We start from the raw sequence: 20,256 nt of genomic DNA on the forward strand, positions 1-20,256 counted from the left end.
CGGAGCTACAAATGGCTGTGAGTGAGCATAGTGGCAGATTCAAAACAAGACTAATGTCCTATACTAATGAGGGAGTGATGGTCACTAGTGGGCGGGGCTTTTCCCCTCTGATGACATCATAGAAAGGGAGAATGTCAATCAAAATGTTTCTGCCGACTGATTTCATCAAGTCTGATTATAAACAATACAATTAATACATTTTTTTTGCCATTATGAGCTGCTTATATTCACAGACTGTAGCTACACAAGTGTTTAAACCCCTTATAAAAGTGATTTTTGCATAAAAGGTGTCCTCAATTCAAACAAGTTATTGCACTACAATTAAAAAATATATAATTGTTACTCTTGATTTTTCCTGCTTATTGCAGTTTTATTTCATATTTTTTGCCAACATATTAATTTGGGTGTGCTAATTTTTGGACTGTGCTTTTCAGTTTATTTGTTAGACTATTGCAGTATTGGGCTTTGGTACTGGCTAATCTAATGTACTGTATATATATAGACAAATACACTCACCGGCCACTTTATTAGGTACACCTTACTATTACCGGGTCGAACTCCCTTTTGCCATGCCAATGAGTTCACTGTACTCAAATGGCCTCCACAGTCACCAGATCTCAATCCAATAGAGCAGCTTTGGGATGTGGTGGAACGGGAGATTGGCATCATGGATGTGCAGCCGACAAATCTGCAGCAACTGTGTGATGCTATCATGTCAACATGGAGGAAAATCTCTGAGGAATGTTTCCAGTAGCTTGTTAAATCTCTGCCACGAAGGATCAAGGCTGATCTGAAGGCAAAAGGAGGTCCAACCCGGTACTGGCAAGGTGTACCTAATAAAGTGGCCGGTGAGTGTATATGTTTTTTAAAACTATTAAACTAACGTAGACTGTTCATGACATCTATATATTGCTTCTTTTATCCGATTTTGTAAGTTGCGTCGCGCCTGCTAAATAAATAAATGTAAATTGCTGAAGGTCAATGAGTACCTCACAGAGGTGAGTGGGCTTGACAAACCAGCTGTAGGAGACAGTCTTTTTCTTTTACTCTCCATATGCACCACACACTTTCCCACAGACACTCAATACTCATCTATATATTTAAAAAATGCTAAATTAACTTCTTTTATCCTCTTTTTCAAGTTTTCTCAGATAAAAGCATCTGCCAAATAAATAAATATAAGTGTAGATTGCTGTGAGACATCATCAAATTAATATGTTGTGTTCAGCCCATATATCAAATGTGCTCATAATAAGCATTATGGTCTCACAGTGCTCTTGAATCCCACTGAAGAGGTCTGCTTTGCTGTCAGTGGGTGTGCCGCTGCTCCCAGTTTAGGGAGCTCCTTTACTGGAAATGTTTTGCAATGCACCATCACTGCGATACAGACGACTGAATCGACCCGTTCTTCAAAACGCTGAATGTGCATTTGACTACATCTTGATTTATATGCTTATAAAACAGCTTATCAGATGATCATCAGACAGTCCCTGCATGAACTCATGCAAAAATGTTTCCTTACTTGGAGTTTTTGTCTTGTTTACAGTCCAAATATCTGAAAACTCTTCAGCGTTTTCTAGACAAGCAAAACATATGAGTCCAAATTAAGTGAGTTTTTCAGTCAAACAAGCAAAATAACCTGCCATGGAGATTTTTTTTAGCTTGTTTTCTGGAAAAACACACTTGATTTTGTGGGACAAAGGAGGAAAGATGTGTGTGAAGGAAGCGAGGGGGCAAATGATAAATATCTGCAAAAACAAATCACTCAAATGTTGATTTAAAATGTCCTTAAAGTGCAGAATCCCTGCTGATAAGACTGGCATTTCTGGTTATCAGCATAAGGCACGCTGTACATGTAGAGACCAGCATGAGATGCCAGTTTGCTGGTCCCTATTAAAGGCACAGTTCACCCAAACATAAGCATTACCTCATCATTTACTTTCCTCTAGTGGTTTTAAACCTTTACGATATTTTGAAGAAAGCTGGTAACCTCACACACTTGCATCAACATTTATGTGTATCTGTTTGTCTCCATCTAGTGTCTGAATAATGCGCAGGTTAGTGTATACTCCATCAGCTGTTTTAGACTGTTTGTCTCCATCTAGTGTCTGAATAATGCGCAGGTTAGTGTATACTCCATCAGCTGTTTTAGTGTCTGTTGTGTTTTTGTCTGTTTTTCTCCATCTAGTGTCTGAATAATGCGCAGGTTAGTGTATGCTCCATCAGCTGTTTTAGACTGTTTGTCTCCATCTAGTGTCTGAATAATGCGCAGGTTAGTGTATACTCCATCAGCTGTTTTAGTTTCTGTTGTGTTTTTGTCTGTTTGTCTCCATCTAGTGTCTGAATAATGCGCAGGTTAGTGTATACTCCATCAGCCGTTTTAGTTTCTGTTGTGTTTTTGTCTGTTTGTCTCCATCTAGTGTCTGAATAATGCGCAGGTTAGTGTATACTCCATCAGCTGTTTTAGTGTCTGTTGTGTTTTTGTCTGTTTTTCTCCATCTAGTGTCTGAATAATGTGCAGGTTAGTGTATACTCCATCAGCTGTTTTAGTTTCTGTTGTGTTTTTGTCTGTTTGTCTCCATCTAGTGTCTGAATAATGCGCAGGTTAGTGTATACTCCATCAGCTGTTTTAGACTGTTTGTCTCCATCTAGTGTCTGAATAATGTGCAGATTAGTGTATACTCCATCAGCTGTTTTAGTTTCTGTTGTGTTTTTGTCTGTTTGTCTCCATCTAGTGTCTGAATAATGCGCAGGTTAGTGTATACTCCATCAGCTGTTTTAGTTTCTGTTGTGTTTTTGTCTGTTTGTCTCCATCTAGTGTCTGAATAATGCGCAGGTTAGTGTATACTCCATCAGCTGTTTTAGTTTCTGTTGTGTTTTTGTCTGTTTTTCTCCATCTAGTGTCTGAATAATGCGCAGGTTAGTGTATACTCCATCAGCTGTTTTAGACTGTTTGTCTCCATCTAGTGTCTGAATAATGTGCAGGTTAGTGTATACTCCATCAGCTGTTTTTGACTGTTTGTCTCCATCTAGTGTCTGAATAATGCGCAGGTTAGTGTATACTCCATCAGCTGTTTTTGACTGTTTGTCTCCATCTAGTGTCTGAATAATGTGCAGATTAGTGTATACTCCATCAGCTGTTTTAGTTTCTGTTGTGTTTTTGTCTGTTTGTCTCCATCTAGTGTCTGAATAAGGTGCAGGTTAGTGTATACTCCATCAGCTGTTTTTGACTGTTTGTCTCCATCTAGTGTCTGAATAATGCGCAGGTTAGTGTATACTCCATTTTAGTTTCTGTCACGTTTGCTGTTAATAAATATTTAATAAACTATTACAGCAGTAATCAGAAGAATGTATTGTGGATAATTTTCATGCTTTGTTGATAGTAATCATGTAATAAACAGGATAAAGTACATCCAGGATGGTTATTTTTGCAGAATAAAGCCTGTCAGTCTTATATGTAAGTGCTCCAGCTCTTCATTTCAGGCTGCCAATAGACCTGTCGGGCTTTATTCTGCGATAACAACCACCTGGATGACCTTACTAGCCATTAATGAGACAGTTAACAGACACAGAATTAGACAGTGTCAATGTATTTTTTAATAATGTGAGGCAGTGAGGGAAAATATTCTTTATACTATTTGCACCAAATGCAACAATATGTCAGCTCTGAAGTGTCATGTGTGTAGGGGGATTGGAAAAATAGCCTGCGGCACCAGCGCCTCAAGGGAAAGGGACTAAATCTGTGCAGACCTCTACCTGTGGACTTCTGTGGGTGGGAAGAAATGTAGGAAGAAGCAGGACAAAATATGAGATATGAAAACTCAATCCAGTGCAGGCCATGCACACAAAAATGATAGAAATTAATGATACATTCATTCATTTTCCTTCAACTTAGTTCTTTATTTATCAGGGGCCGCCACAGCGGAATGAACCACCAACTCTTCCAGCATATGGTTTGCACAGCGGATGCCCTTCCAGCCACAACCCAGTACTGGGAAACACCCATACACACTCATTCACACTCATACACTACGGTCAATTTAGTTGATCAATTCCCCTATAGCGCATGCGTTTGGACTGTGGGGGAAACCAGAGCACCAGGAGGAAACCCACGCTAACATGGGGAGAATATGCAAACTCCACACAGAATTGCCATGTGACTAAGCCAGGATTTAAATCAGAGACCTTCTTGCTGTGAGGCCACTGTGCTAACCACTGAGCCACTGTGCTGCTCAATACTAATACAGTAATGTGATCTTTTCTATGGCAACACTATATCAATACACTGATCTCATATTTACTGATATATCACTAAAACTGTAGTATAGTTTTTGGCTGAATGATAAAAACACTTTCTTTACAGTTCACTAAATTGAATTGAGTTTTCTTCAGGTTAGTGAGTCACTACTAACAGTAAAAATAAAGGTGGTGGGATCATGGAAAGGTGCATCTCTGGATGCTGAACCCAGTTTTATGCAGCATGTTTGTGTTTTTGGCAATAGCCGAATGTTATGCTGTATGAGTAGAAATTATTTATATTTTTATTTTATGCCAAAAATCCTTTGACTTTAAAGTAAAGATGATGTTCCATGATGAAGACATATTGTGCATTTCTTTCTCTAAATCTGTCAACTTTTTTAAGGTGATTTTCTCACTGTTTGAACCCTCAGATTCCAGATTTTCAAGTATAACCCAATCATAATAATAACTAAATCAATTAAAGCATATGAGAAAAAGTGTTTTGTGAACACTTACAATGTCCATCAGCGCTCTGATCTGCTAACTTCACACTGTTGAATCAGTTTTTTTCTTGCGTACACTGATTGCCGCGATTATGCATCTGCAATGGTGCAAACCATTATAGGAGATGTCAAATGCATATTTATAATATGTATTATTTTAATTATTATTCGTTAAAATACAGTCATTCACTCATTTTTCTTGTCGGCTTAGTCCCTTTATTAATGCGGGGTCTCCACAGCAGAATGAACCGCTAACTTATTCAGCATGTTTTTATGCAGCGGATGCCCTTCCAGCTGCAACCCATCTCTGGGAAACATCCACACATACTCATTGACACTCATACACTACGGACAATTTAGCCTAGCCAATTCACCTGTACTGCATGTGTTTGGACTGTGGGGGAAACCGGAGCACCCGGAGGAAACCCACGCGAACGTAGGGAGAACATGCAAACTCCACACAGAAACGCCAACTGAGCCGAGGTTCGAACCAGCGACCCAGCGACCTTCTTGCTGTGAGGCGACAGCACTACCTACATTGCCACTGCGTCGCCTAGTTAAAATATATACCCCCCCGACAGAATCAAGTGTTAATTATGGAGTCAAACCCCCCCTGTAATTCGCGCCCTAACCACACCTCTAAAGCTAAAGTTAGAAGCAGAGTTCCTGGCTGTGTTTTATTCACAAGTGATCCCCCCTATAAACTATTCCTTTCGAACATTCCAACATCCACCTTGAAAGTTATTTCTCTGACCTGTACTTGGCTTTTAAAATTTTTATTTTTGTAAGTTTTAGTGATCTTCAGAGTCCACTTCAAAATCATTTATGCCATTTTTAACACAGCCAAGCTTCATGATGAAGCTAAGTTTCCTTTAAACAAGCAAACTATTTGCCAATGAGGCTAGCAAAGTCACTATTTTCTGCTTTAAAATAAGGTTATTTTGCTTGTTTTAAGGAAAAACTCACAAACTTTTGACTCATTTCAGAAAACCTGACCATATTTTGGTTGTCTAGAAAAAGCTTCTTGATTGAAGAGTTTTTAGATATTTGAAACAAGACAACAACTCTAAGCAAGAAAAGCATTTATTTTCTGCATGTAATATAGCAATTATATAGACACAAGAATTGCGACAATAGTGAAGACTCTCACTGCTGTGTTCTCCATAATTTTGGGGGTGGATCTCTGAAGTAGGTTTGCTTTTCTTCAGTCATTCTTTGGTGGAGCTCATCTCTGGAGTCTTACATTTACAACACCACTGAAATAAAGCTGAACTGCAGAGTATGATCAATATGAATGCTTTTATATGTCCCATCTCATCCGGCATTAAAAAACACTCAGTGCTCGAGAGTGTGTGCAAAATCCTAATTGCAGGAGAGCCAATCATGTGCATGTGTGTGTGTGTGTGTGTGTGTGTTTCTTTGTGAGTACTTTCACAGAACAACCTTTTTTTTTGAATACGTTTACCTCAAGGCAAGGCTGTCCTGCTCACAGTCAAGCAGATGAACACATTGTCTCTTTTGTACCGTGCCGTATTATTCTGGAAGATGCTGTAGATGGTTTTACCTTGAGTCGGCTTCTTTTGTTGGAGCCTTCTCAATACCCAACAACAAAAGCAACCTGTGGGAGAAATCATCTTAGCAGCCTGTGATTGCTGGAGTAGATGCAAGAGGAGTGTGATTAGTTGCGTTTGGAGACTTGCTGTTAGACAATTTTACAGATATTTACTGCAAAAAAAAAAAAAACACATACAATGTTAGTCATTTTAAAACTTTTACAGTAGCTTACTGCATATTATGAGTTTGCGGTAATCAAGTATCGCTACTGTAGTTGAAGATAAAAAATGAGACAGTTGATGAAAACATTAGTCACTTGCTTGAAATTCATTAAATTCTATAGTAGATACTGAAAATACTGTATTAGTAGAGTAAATCTGTAAACAAATTACAGTAAAACTAGTGTAAAAATTGTCATACTGTAAAATTGAAATGTGTTTAACGGCATTTTATTATAAATGGAAGTTGCGGTAAGGCTATTTTACTATGAATTAAATGGGGTATATGCCGAAGCATGCTAATAGGACTTTTAATTTGCCAATAACCTGGGTTAAGCGCTTCCGGTGAACTGTTTGCCATTGCAAAAACAGCACATTTAAGGTCTGTTTTCTTTAAAAATCAGTGATTTCCACTGGCTGAGTGATATCCAATAATAAGTTGGTCTCAGATTGTACAAGGAGCACTGCATTACATTACATTTCCCCCCGGCATGTCTTTATAATATGAGCATTTATTTGACCCCAGTATATTCAATGGAGCTTCTGCGCTAGCCTGCCGATTTTGACAGGCGTGTGCGAGTAAACGACTTTTCGTCTCGTTTTACGTTTGAGCAACTAAATGAATGGCAGAGTCTATTAAACTGATTGTATTTTAACTACATTACAACATCGATGATGTAAAAGGAATCGTTTAAAATGGTAAACAACTAACAATAACAGGTCACTGGAAGTTTTAAGCATGGGAACAGCACTAGCTCGGCATATACCCTATTGCGGTACAACCATGCTACTGCAAAACTCATTTAGAGATAAGTTACTCAATCAATGCAGCCAGTAAGTTACCGCAAAAATACAAAAAAAAAAATGTCTAACAGTGTATTTACTGCGCATTTATCTTGCTGTATTTGTGTTTACAGTATTGTATCTTTGCTGTAAATATACAGTAATATTCATAATGCAGTAACATACTGCATAATTGTCCTACGGTAAGATTTAGCTTATATTACAGTTAAATACCGGTAGCAGTGTATGATAATAGGAGTGCAAATAAAGAAAGGTTAGAGAGTGAACCAAACTGTAGACATTGACATGATTCCTTATCTCTGTATTGAGCATGGAGTCAACTGATCCGGTAAGTTACTGTAAAGGGGCAGTTGCTGAAAGCAGTATTGCCAGTAAGTTACCGCAAACATAGAATAAAACAACGTATTTACTGTACAGTTATGTTGCTCTATATGTGTTTACAGTATTGTATATCTTTGCTGTAAAATATACTGTAATATTCACAATGTGACTTTAAAATGCCTTAACGTACCCCAAAAGTGTCCTACAGTAACTTTCAGTTCATAATACAGTTAAATACTGTGTTATTTACAAAAAATCATTACCGGTGTATGATATTAGGAATGCAAATAAATAAAGGTTAGAGAGTCAATCGAACTGAAGACATCAACATGAGGGCTCCGGAGTACACAAATTCCCTTATATATGTTTAGCTAATCAGTAATGAGCATGGAGTCGGCCACTCCGGTCAGTTACTGTAAAGGGGCAGCTGCTGAAAACAGTACTGACAGTAAGTTACCCCAAAAATGAAATAAAACTGCATTTACTGTGCATTTACTGTGCATTTACCTTGCTGTAAATATGTTTACAGTATTGTATACCTTTGCTGTATAATATACTGTAATACAATGCGGTATCATACCGCATAACTGTCCTACAGTAACTTTCAGCTCATATTACAGTTAAATACTGTGTTATTTACAAAAATCACTACCGGTGTATGATATTAGGAATGCAAATAAAGGTTGGAGAGTGAACCGAACTGAAGACATCAACATGAGAACTCCTGAGTACACAAACTCCCTTATATACACTTAAATAATCAGTAATGAGCATGTAGTCGACCACTGCGGTTAGTTACTGTAAAGGGGCAGTTGCTGGAAACAGAAAATTACTGTAAAAATACAATTAAACAGTGTCATTACTGAACATTTACCTTGCTGTAGTGTATATGCATTTACGGTATTGTATATTTTTGCTGTAAAACATACAGTGATATTCACAATGCAGTAACATACCGCAGAACTGTCCTACAGTAACGTTCAGTTCATAATACAGTTAAATACTGTTATTTACAAAAATCATTAGAAGTGTATGACATTACGAATGCAAATAAAGGTTAGAGAGTGAACCGGACTGTACACATCGACATGACTCCGGAGTACACAAACTCCCTTATACTCGTTTAACTAATCAGTAATGAGCATGCAGTCGACCAATATGGTTAGTTACTGTAGAGGGGCAGTTGCTGGAAACAGTGCAGCTGTTAAGTTACCGCAAAAATACAATAAAACAGCGTATTTACCGTGCTTTTATCTTGCTGTATATGTGTTTACAGTATTGTATATCTTTGCTATAAAATATACTGTAATATTCACAAGGCTTTTCATGCCGTAGCATACCGCATAACTGTCCTACAGTAACATTCAGTTCATAATACAGTTAAAATCGGGTGATTTACAAAAATCATTAGCAGTGTATGATATAGGAGTGCAAATAAAGAAAGGTTAGAGAGTGAACCAGACTGTAGACATTGACATGAGGACTCCTGAGTACACAAACTCCCTTATATATGTTTAACTAATCAGTAATGAGCATGCAGTCGACCACCATGGTAAGTTACTATCAATGGGCAGAAAGAGTAAAAGAGTATTGCCAGTAAATTACTGCAAAAATACAATAAAACAGTGTCATTACTGTACATTTACCTTGCTGTAGTGTATATGCATTTACAGTATTGTATATTTTTGCTGTAAAACGTACAGTGATATTCATAATGCAGTAACATACCGCAGAACTGTCCTACTGTAACTTTCAGCTCATATTACAGTTAAATACTGTGTTATTTACAAAAATCATTACAGGCGTATAATATTCGCAATGCAAATAAAGGTTAGAGAGCGAACCAAACTGAAGACATCAACATGAGGACTCCTGAATATACACTTAAATAATCAGTAATGAGCATGGAGTCGACCACTGCGGTTAGTTACTGTAGAGGGGCAGCTGCTGGAAACAGTGCAGCCAGTAAGCTACCGCAAAAATGCAATAAAACAGTGTATTTACTGTACATTAATATTGCTGTATAAGTGTTTACAGTATTGTATATCTTTGCTGTAAAATATACAGTGATATTCACAATGCAGTAACATACCGCATAACTGTCCTACAGTAACGTTCAGTTCATAATACAGTTAAATACCATGTTATTTACAAAAAATCATTAGCAGTGTAAACTCCCTTGTATACGTTTAACTAATCAGTAATGAGCATGCAGTCGACCAATACGGTAAGTTACTGTAAAGGGGCAGCTGCTAGAAACAGTGCGTTACCACAAAAAATACCACAACAGTGCAACTACAAGCAAAAGCCTTCTCCATCTCTGCCTCCAAGGAGACAACTCTCGCCTAGTGCGCTCAAACTATCCATTTCAATCTAAAACACATAAACACCACCACAATAGTCATCACACGCCTGCTGTCATGGCAACCAGGCTGTTATTAATGAGACGCTCCTTCATCTTTACAGCGAATGGCTGGGAATGAGATGGGAACGGAGCTCTTTGATGGGGGGAAATTGGCCGACTCAATCTCGAAAGCGACAGGGAGATGCTTCACAAATCACTTAATCACAGGCCTTACAGGTAAATAATAACACACCTGTGTTGGCATATTCACTCTCTCACATATTTAAATGATAAATGATTCGAGGCTTGCTGGGGATGGCCACTGTTTTGCCCCGGAGCAGAGCTTGTCCTCTGAAATGATATCAGCCAAATGAGGGAGACGTGCCACTTCCATATGCAAGACTGTGTATGGAAGGAATATGATGATGGGACTGTTGAATTATTATTAAATCATACATAAAATCTTTTGTTTTATTTCAATAAATCATCAGTTATATTAACTCAATCACAGCAAGTTTTCTGTGTATTTTAATTTCAAGTTTAGCTGCGCTTATTTGCAATTAAAGGTGAAACCTTTTGTGATTTTGGGAGAGGGGTCTGGCTGCAGACTCGGTGCACTGCAATCTGAGCTGCATCCAATGCTTTTTAATGCGCTCACCTAACCCCACCCCTAACCCTACCCGTCACAGTGATGTCACTCACTCCAATGAGTGCATTGTGTCTGACATTGCATCGCTGAGTGATGCAATCTCAGCTTGCATCATAAAGGCTGCATCCAGATACTATTGGATTTTGGGATAGTATTAGTAAATTATGGATCATTTAGGAGGCTTGGTTTTGATTTGAAATGAGATACGGTGTGTTTTTCACCAAGGTAACTTGGAGTGCTGATATATAATTGGCTCAGCTGGCATTGGGCGGGTTAAATGACCAAAACAAAGACATCCGTTCCGGCATGTAATGCACATGTTTAAAGCAGAATATCTGACTTCAGCATTGTTTTTCCAACACAATCTCACGGCAATTCGTAACTTTTTCATTTAGTGGCTAATTCGTATGAATTCGTACGATCTAATTCGTACAATTTAGTACAATTTGCTCATCCCCCAATGACGGTTGGGGTTAGGGGTGGGGTCAGGTGCCACGCCTCCTTTTTAAAATCGTACCATTTCGTACGACTGAACTCGTACGAATTCGTACGAATTAGCCACTAAACTGGCAAAACGTAAAATACTTACGTTTTCTCGTGAGATCAGGCTGTGTTTTTCAGATAAACAAGAACGTTCACTGAGCATGATCTGAATATTTGCACACATATTATAACACTGTGATGCTTCAGACGAGTCAAACACTTACATCCAAATGTCATTTTAGGTGGGCAAAATAATGGATGGCTTGAGCCTTTAGTTCAGACTAATGCAGTCATTAATATAGTCATTTATATAGATATACAGTATAAACAAAGTACACAACCAGATGGGTGTCAATGGGATAAATGCAGGGTCTCTTTTAGTGTTTATAGTCACCCTGATCTCACGAGGAAGCGGAACTATTTTGCGTTTTGTCTGGTTAGTTTCTAATTAGTATACAGTCAGGCATGCAGTAAACCCCACCAAACCCTCCACTAAACCCAAACTGCGACTAGGGGGAAGAGCAAATTGCACTAATATGAATCAATTCCCCTATGGTGCATGAGTTTGGACTGTAGTGAAAACCGGAGCACCCGGAGGAAACCCATGCCAACACAGGGAGAACATGCAAACTCCACACAGAAACACCAACTGGCCATGCCTAGACTTGAACCAGTGACCTTCTTGCTGTGAGGTCACAGTGCTAACCACTGAGCCACCATGCTGCCCCTCTGTAATAATAATATTACTATTTAATAAACAGTTATTGGAGTGTGCTTTTTACAAGAAAATACCATTTCAGTCTGTTTAAAATAAAATCACAAGCTATATTCCGTGTGTTGGTTTTCATTAGCAATTTGTCAAATTTACTAGCGATTTGCGAGTGTACAACGTTGTTTTTTTCAGTGAAGGAGCTCTGTTACGACATCCAGACAAATTGTCTTCAAGGAAAGTGGAGGGAAAAAACGCTGCAGTAAGTGAGAACTTGAGAGTTACACATTGGCAGGGGTGAGTGTGTGTGGTGGTTTCAGCTGAAATGTTCCCGTTAGCCGTCACCGCTAACTCAAAGTCTCACCAGAGCCGGACATCAGACACACAGAGAGATGATGGCCACCTGCTCCAGAATCTCCTCATGACCACGGTATTGTCCCTTCACTGCTTTATTTACCATGGTAAAAGTGCTGTAAGTGTTGAGTTCCAGGGATGAAATACAACATTTGTATAGTTTACAGTAAACTAATCCAAATACTGGCAGCACGATAGCTTAGCAGTTAGCACTGACATAGCATTTAAAATGAGCCGAATCAACACAATTTTTCAGTTTTTTAAAGACAAAATGTTTTATGTTCAATCCACTTTGTAAAAAACCTACCCAGGTTCATTCTGATTACGTACCCCTGTATACATTTCTGGAGAGCGCCAACTACGTCCCAGGAGCTACGTTTTTTTGCAGTTTCTGCTTTCTTGAATCTATCAGAGCCCGGTGTGTATGCTTTTTCAGATCTCAAATTTCTCTCACGAGTGCCATTCATGCCTGCGTAAATCCATTAGAGCCGCTATCGACTGACTGCCCGACCGACCGATCCCCCCACCCTCACCCTTCCCTAAATCCAGGGCTTAATTTGTGCCAGAACACACCGGATTCGGCAACTCTGAAATCTCAACCGCCCTCCGCCATGCAACCAACCTCAACCCCCTACCCCCCACAGCCTCCCCCTTCATTTTCGTGCGCGACACCGCACCATCCTCGGGTAACATACCGAATCCGTTAACTAACGGGACCTCAAATCTCTAAGTAAGCACTGCATAAACCCAACTGATAGTGTTTTAAAAAGCCCCGATCACTGCCTTGCCTAAACCCAACCCTCAGTGTTTTCGAAAGCAATCCTGAAAAATAAAAGCCATGTTTTCAGATTTTACCCCGTTCTCACCCTGTTATTTACTTGTTTATTTAAATTTTTGGCTTCTGTTTTTGCCTTACCTGCTTTCTAGAATGGATCTTAGACTGACTTGATCCTCGTAACTGTGGCCATCTCAAATCCTCCGACGTACGCGGTGAGCCACTGGACAAACTGGTAACAGTGGAAAAGCCGTCCATACTGAAGTAAGCAGTAGGCTGAAGGTCGCTGGTTCGCGCCTCGGTTGGGTCAGTTGGCATTTCTGTGTGGAGTTTGCATGTTCTCCCAACGTTGGTGTGGGTTTCCTCCGGGTGCTCTGGTTGCCCCACAGTCCAAACACATGCGGTACAGGTAAAATTGTCCATAGTGTATGAGTTTGAATGGGAGTGAATGGTTGTTTCCCAGTGATGGGTTGCAGCTGGAAGGGCACCCACTGCATAAAAACACATGCTGGATAAGTTGGCGGTTCATTCCGCTGTGGCAACACCCAGATTAATAAAGGGACTAAGCGTTGTAGCACACCCGTGCGCTTGATGCAGAAGTATAAATCAGCCTCAAGGAACTAATCTTCTACTCCTCCTGCACACGTGCCTGTGCGCAAATAAACGAATCACTCCCTGAGAAGACTCATCGTTCTCGAATCATACAAAAGATTCGTTCAAAATGAATGAATGGTCCAAGAACGACTCATCACTAGAGCCTATGTTGGAAAAATCAATTAAGTGAACGTAATGGATTTGTATTGGGACAACATGAAGGAATGTTACGTGGAATTCAGCATTTTTTTACAGTGTTAAATTTATACAATGGACAAAGTGTCCTAAATTCCTGACAGATCCGACTGAGAGAAGTGTGACAGCTCTGGGCGTTTCACCACAGCATGGGGATCACAGGGGACAACTTGCGTTTTCACATCTCATTTTACAGCTCAGAGGAGGCTTAGGAGATCTCAAGCTGTTAAAAGTTTCAGACGTTTCTGTTATCTCCTCTGTGAACGTTTGCCATTTTACATAATTCAAAAACTGCATGTGATTTCTGCATCCCTGGGCCCAATTAAACCAAGGGGAACACGAGCATTTAAAGAGGACCTATTATGCAGAAATCACTTTTATAAGAGGTTTAAACACAGGTGTTTGGCAATATTCTGTGAATATAACCAGCTGTTAATGTTAAAAGGTTAATTACTGTATTGTTTACAATCAGACATGATCAATACAGCTGAAACACTTTGATTGACATTCTCCATTTGTACGTGTCATCAGAGGAGGAAAAGCTCCGCCCACTAGTGAATATCTCTCCCTAATTATCATAGGACAGGGGTTTTCAAAGTGTGAGGCGCGCCTCCCCTGGGGGGCGCCAGAGCATGTCAGGGGAGGCGCGGGAAAAAATATTATATAATAAAAATATAATTATTAAGTTTAATTATTATATGTATTTTTTATTATATTTAAACGTTTTAATTAAACAAAGCTAAAAAAAATCATACATCAAAAATAAGAAAACCTTTTTTACCCAGAAGGCCATAGCTGTGAATTCGCTTCTGTTTGGCAAGCCCACCAATACAGGTATATGCCTGCTACAATGGATCGGTTTCTGAGACCCCCCCGATTCAAAGCCTTCAAGTTCAGGGCTTAAACCCAAAAGACGACGATATGATGATCAGTATTTGAGTTTAGGATTTACGTGGACAGGACCAGCTGATGAACCACGACCTTTATGTGTGGTTTGTCAAGATATTTTGGCTAATGACAGCATGAGACTCGCTAAACTTCGACTGTTTTGACTGGGATGAACAGTTCTTGGATCTGTTCTATTCATATTGAACCATCATCCTAGTTTTAAAAACGTTATATTAAAATACTTGTTATTACTCTGTAAATAATTGCACTTTCATGCAAATGATGATAAAAGTGAGTTAACAGTCTGACATCTGTCTGTGTCTTTATATATATATATATATATATATATATATATATATACACACATATGTATGTATGTATGTGTATGTGTGTGTGTGTGTGTGCGTTTGGAGAAGGGGGGCGCCAATGAATAAGTTGTGTCAAAAGGGAGGCCCACTGTCTTAGACTTTGAAAACCCCTGGCATAGGACATTAGTCTTGTTTTTGAATCTGCCTCTATGCTGACACACAGGCATGTGTAGCTCCGCCCTCATCTGAAATTATTAAGCGACAATCACCAAAATGGCACAATTAGGTTTAAAGCCTAAAAGTGTCAGATTCAGAGAGTTAGAAAACATTGTCTGTGGGTTATTTGAAACTGAAACACACACATACACACTCCAGAGACATTACATTTGAAATCTTATAAAAAGGGACATAATCGGACCCCTTTAAACAATCATTAAAAATACACAGCTTTTTAAATAAAACTATAATGTATTATCTGGTCATATCACAATTGAGTGTACACAAAAATATCAAAGTTTTAAATGTTATTCCAATACTTACCTTTCACTACTTACCACTTTATAACCAATGCATTACTAATCCAGCAGATGCAGTTCAGTATGCATCATCACAAGTAACTAAACCCAACTGTGGTATTGTCAATCCGCTTGTTAAGTGATGACGTGTTTGTGACGTTGTTATACTATTTCAGGGTTCAAGCCGCCATTCACTTGAGTGGAGAAAGAATTCGTTCATGATCACTTTTTATTCATATCGCACATTAAAGTTAATTTTATATAAAGTCATAGTGTACACAACAATCTCTGGGCTTGCTGCATAACAAAAACCAAAATTTTAACAATTTATAAAACAATAAATCACTTTCTGGCCATCGGATATTAGGCATGTATATATATATATATATATTGCGATCGTGACTTTCGAAAGTATTAAATCGCTGTGTAAACGTTTATTATTACCATTTCAAGAATCTCCCCATTCAGTTGAATAGAGTGCTTGGACCCGGAAGCCGCTTCACGTGACGTCACACTTAACAAGCGGAAACTCCCAAACCCATCTTTGTCCAGTCAGAATAACTGTTACCAGGGGGAGTGACACATACAACTGAGGTAAGATCCAAATGCAGGTTTATTCGTCGTCAGGCAAGCACTGGTCAATACAGGTGCAAACGGGTATGTGTAGGCAGTCCAGAATCGTTATCAGTAAACAGGCGAGAGGTCAAAAGGCAGGCAGCAGGCAGGGAGAACAAGAGTACAAGGCTAGGTAAAACACGGGGAAACAAGACAAGGACTACGGACAATTTAGCCTACCCAATTCACCTGTACTGCATGTCTTTGGACTGTGGGGGAAACCGGAGCACCCAGAGGAAACCCATGTGAACGCAGGGAGAACATGCAAACTCCACACAGAAACGCCAACTGAGCCGAGGTTCAAACCAGCGAACTTCTTGCTGTGAGGCGACAGCACTACCTACTGCGCCACTGCCTCGCCTGAGAGAGTGCATGTAATGAATTAATATGAATTAATTACATGAATTTGTTTCACTGTAATACCTCATCACCTTAAAATAAAGACAGTCACGCTTATTTTAATGTAGAGTTTATGCTATTAAAATTCAATTAACTCAAACTTTTAGCTCAATGAACTATGAACTAATTATGAACTAATGAACTAATTAGCTGCTTAATAGTAGTAAGTAAGGCAGAAGTTGGGTTTATGTTTGGGTATTGGGTAAGATTAGAGATGTAAAATAAGACAATACTTTATAAGTGTTAATAAACAGTCGAAAAAAAAATATATATATATATATTTATTTATTTTCTCTTTGTCATGATGACAGCACATAATATTAGACTAGATATTCTTCAAGACACTAGTGTTCAGCTTAAAGTGACATGTAAAGGCTTCACTAGGGTAATTAGGGTAAAGTTAGGGTAATTAGGCAAGTCATTGTATAACAGTGGTTTGTTCTGGAGACAATCCAACACTAATATTGCTGAAGGGGTGAATAATATTGACCTTAAAATGACTTTAAATCATTTAAAAACTGCTTTTATTCTAGCCGAAATAAAACAAATCAGACTTTCTCCAGAAGAATAAATAATACAGGAAATACTGTGACAAAATTCCTCAATCTGCTCAACATTATTTGGGAAATAAATAAAAAAACTGTAGTATACATGAGTGTTTGAGGGTGCAGAGCTTCAGTGTTTTCCCCGTGTGGACTTCTCCTCACCTCTGCCCGCAGTATGAACGTGTTTGTCCTGGAAAACACACTTTATTAAAGCTCAAAGTGACCGTAGAGCCTGAGTCGCTGCCGAATGCTGAAGATCTGCAGGCTGAAAGTGCAGGAGATGCGGCTTTCATCATCCCACGCCGTCCTGCTTCCGCTCCGCATCTCAAACAGAAAGTGTCTCTGTGTCATCATGTCAACACTGGAGCTCGTGTGAAAAACTGATCCAGGAGCAGTGTACTAAAGTCGCTTCTGTTGATTATCATTCAATCATTCATTCTCTTTTCGGCTTAGTTCCTTAATTAATCTGGGGTTGCCACAGCGGAATGAACCGCCAACTTATCCAGCATATGTTTTACGCAGTGGAGGCCCTTCCAGCTGCAACCCATCACTGGGAAACATTCATACATGCTCATTTACACACACACACACACACACACTACAGACAATTTAGCCTACCCAATTCCCCATTTAGCGCATCTGTTTGGACTGTGGGAAAAACCGGAGCACCCGGAAGAAACCCACACCAACACGGGGAGAACATGCAAACTCCATACAGAAACGCCAACTGACTTAGTCGAGGCTCGAACCAGTGACCTTCTTGCTGTGAGGCGATTGTGCTACTCACTGCGCCCGCCACTGTGATGTCATCACTCTACATTTAGTCATTTATTTTCCTTCGGCTTATTCCCTTATTTATCAGACAACACCACAGCGGAATGAACCGCCAACTATTCCAGCATATGTTTTACACAGCAGATACTCTTACAGCCGCAACCCAGTACTGGGAAACACCCATACACACACTCGCTCATACACTACAGTCAATTAAGTTGATCAGTTCCCCTATAGCGCATATGTTTGGACTGTGGAGGAAACCGGAGCACCCAGAGGAAACCCATGCCAACACGAGGAGAACATGCAAACTCCACACAGAAACACCAACTGACCCAGCTGAGGCTCGAACCAGTGACCTTCTTGCTGTGAGGCGATTGTGCTACTCACTGCGCCACTGTGATGTCAGCAATCTACATTTAGTCATTTATTTTCCTTCGGCTTATTCCCTTATTTATAAGATGTCACCACAGCGGAATGAACCGCCAACGATTCCAGCATATATTTTACACAGCAGATACTCTTACAGCCGCAACCCAGTACTGGGAAACACCCATACACACACTTGCTCATACACTAGTCAATTTAGTTGATCAATAGCGCATGTGTTTGGACTGTGGGGGAAACCGGAGCACCCGGAGGAAGCCCATGCCAACACGAGGAGAACATGCAAACTCCACACAGAAACACCAACTGGCCCAGCTGGGACTGGAAACAGTGACCTTCTTGCTAGTCTTATTAAAGCTCAATGTGACTGAAGACGCTGCTGAATGCTGAAGATCTGCAGTTTGAGAGTGCTGGAGACGCGGCTTTCATCATCCCACGCCGTCCTGCTTCTGCAGGGAAAGCCTGTGAACACTCTGTTGAACATCATCTGGGAAATATTTAAAAAAGAAAACAATCCACAGGAGGGCAAATAACTCTGACTTCATCTGTACATCTTCAATAGCCTGAGCTCTCGATTTAGCGGTCAATCTACGTTCCTACTCTCACCTACGGTCTTGAGCTTTGGGTCGTGACTGAAAGGACAAGATCTCGGATGCAAGCAGCCGAAATGAGCTTCCTTCGAAGGGTGGCAGGGCGCATGGATAGGTCGAGGAGCTCTGACACCCGGGAGGGGCTCGCAGTAGAGCCGCTGCTCCTCCACATCGAGAGAAGTCAGCTGAGATGCCTCCTGGACGCCTACCTAGGGAGGAGTTCCAGACTTGTCCCACCAAGGGACTATGCTGGAGGGACTATGTCTCTCGGCTGGCCTGAGAACGCCTCAGGATCCCCCCGGAGGGGCTGGAGGACGTGTCTGGGGAGAGGGAAGTCTGGAGTTCTCTACTAAGACTGCTGCCCACGCGCCCCGGAAAAGCAGATGAATATGACCTGATAATTTTAGGAGCTGTCCCTTTATCTGAACCCTAATCTAACAGGAAGACCTCAACATGTTATTGTTGTGTATTGCCAGTGTAACATTGAGATATTAAGAAAGTCTACAGAGATGTTTGTCTTGTTTAATAACACACATGAGCGATGTGTTTACTGACAGGGTCGTGGTTTTCTGCTTTGCTCTAAATCTCTCGCTGCTTAAAGCTCATGGCGTCCTTCATTTCATCTCTCAATCGCCTGAAAGAGCGTTTGAGGCCTCATAAAGCCATCATGAGTGCAATATGAGCCGCAATCAGAGTCTAATGTCTCCGGCATGCAGATGAGCTCCGCGCAGCGTTCGTCTTCTGAGGGAACGACGAGAGCAGGATGTGAAGGTGAAAATGAGCTGCTTCTGCACACCACTGTAAACAGCAGACGAGACGCGGCAGAGGAATGAACAACCGCAGCTTCTTCAGCTCTGACACTTCAATTACCTGCGACAACCGCTGAAATCTGCACACATCCTAACAAATGACACAAACAATTGACATATTCCAGCTTTCTGCTCAAATGAGCTCACATGATGCATTTAGTCGCATTGAAATAAAATATGGATGAAATCCAGGTCGATAAGACTGTAAATGATCCACCAATGGCTTAAACTACATAATCTCAATCTTAAAAATGAAAGCCAGATTATTTTGCTTAGCCAAATCTTCTAAATAACAAATAGAAAGAACCAAATCTCCTACCACAGCTCTGCTGAGGACACTCAGGCCCCGTTTACACTAGTGCGCTTTAGTTTTAAAACAGCGTTCTAGATCAAAAACGATCCGCGTCCACACTAGCGTTTCACCTAGCGTTTCTGAACATATCTCCGTCCACACTACGCCACCAAAAACATATATCACGTGACCATTGGCGCACTCTGGGCATGCGCGCTCTAGTATAAACAGGAAGCATGTGTCTCGCTCGACATTTGGTTATTGTTAGTCAGCAAACGCCGGTTGAACAATGAACGCGAAGGTGAAGAAAGCAAGAGAGGTGTTTATGTGGACAGACGACGAGGTCGAGTTACTAAACGTAACAAATGAATAACTGCACAATGGCGCCTAAA

At 40.2% G+C, this 20,256-nt stretch overlaps 1 long non-coding RNA gene across 1 annotated transcript; it reads left to right on the forward strand.

Moving 5' to 3' along the window:
* Positions 1-930: 930 nt before the first annotated feature.
* LOC141379506 (uncharacterized) lies at positions 931-6,471 on the forward strand. The gene is made up of 3 exons (XR_012396284.1): positions 931-2,057; positions 2,273-2,558; positions 3,221-6,471. It is a non-coding gene; the product is annotated as an uncharacterized lncRNA (long non-coding RNA).
* The last annotated feature ends 13,785 nt before the right edge of the window (positions 6,472-20,256 follow it).

This window comes from Danio rerio, chromosome 20 (genome assembly GCF_049306965.1).
Source record: "Danio rerio strain Tuebingen ecotype United States chromosome 20, GRCz12tu, whole genome shotgun sequence".
NCBI lineage: Eukaryota > Metazoa > Chordata > Actinopteri > Cypriniformes > Danionidae > Danio > Danio rerio.